Source organism: Cervus canadensis, chromosome 14, assembly GCF_019320065.1.
Source record: "Cervus canadensis isolate Bull #8, Minnesota chromosome 14, ASM1932006v1, whole genome shotgun sequence".
NCBI lineage: Eukaryota > Metazoa > Chordata > Mammalia > Artiodactyla > Cervidae > Cervus > Cervus canadensis.
The window spans coordinates 13,338,492-13,339,531 of record NC_057399.1 but is presented as its reverse complement, the minus strand read 5'-3'; positions in this window follow the sequence as shown (position 1 = coordinate 13,339,531).

Below are 1,040 nucleotides of genomic sequence, written 5' to 3'. Positions count from 1 at the left end.
TTCCCTTCTCCAAGCAGATTTTCTGGTTTCTGTATGTTTAAAAAAGATTTCATGAGACGAGTCAACATGCCAGATGGATTCTCCTTGCCTCCTACCTGTTGGCCCAGTGACCTGGGTGTCAGCAGGTGACTGAGCAGATGACAGGTGTGGTGACCCAAGGCTGGGGAGAGCAGAGTGAGGAGTGCTGAGTGCATTCCCAGCAGAGACGCTGTGCTGGGGTGGGCCAGGATCGAGGCCCCGAGCCCCCGAGGCCCAGCCTCCTGGTCCCCTGCCACGGAGACATCTCTCCTGCTCCCTGCCTTCAGGGACCTCGCAGTCCCTGTCCAATTTAAGGTTCAGACTCTGCAATGACACAAGTCTGTAGTCTTGGCACCATGGGGCTTCAGAGACCCCCGGTTCCCTGTGCTGCCCCAGGAGGGCCCGGCTGGGTGAGGTGGGCACAGGAGAGACACCGGACAGGAATCTGAAGACCAGGTCTCCCTGCGGCCCTGCCCCCTGGACCTGAGGCTCGAGGGTTGTGACTCCGTGGCCTCGGCCTGGGTGTCCTGGGTGTCTCCTGGCAAGAGAGCTGTGGGGACCTGCCCTCATGAACGGTTAAGGAAAGTGAATCGCTGTAGAGGGTGACGCACTGGACAATTGCTGGGGAGGCGAAGTCAGGGATGAGGGGGTGGGTGAGTTTCTGCAGGTCCCCTGGCCTTTCTCCCTTCCCCTGCCGTTCTCTCTCCTTCACATGAAACAATGACACCTTGACCCAGCCCAGGGCTTAAAGAGCAGCCTTACGTAACACTGTAGCAACTGTGAACTCCCCATTTGCTGTGATTTCTCTCTTGGAACGTTTTTTTTTGTCAAAACACAGGTCCAGAGAAATATTGGCATGTGTCACTGCTCATTTTCCATCTGCTCAGGACCGGGCCCGTGTGGCACCCCATGGATGCCCACCAACATCCAGACAAGCTCCTTGACAGCACTCCCACACCCCCAGCCTCCTTCTCGGATCTTCCCAGTCTCTCAGGGTGTCTCTCAGGGTAGGGCGCTGTTCA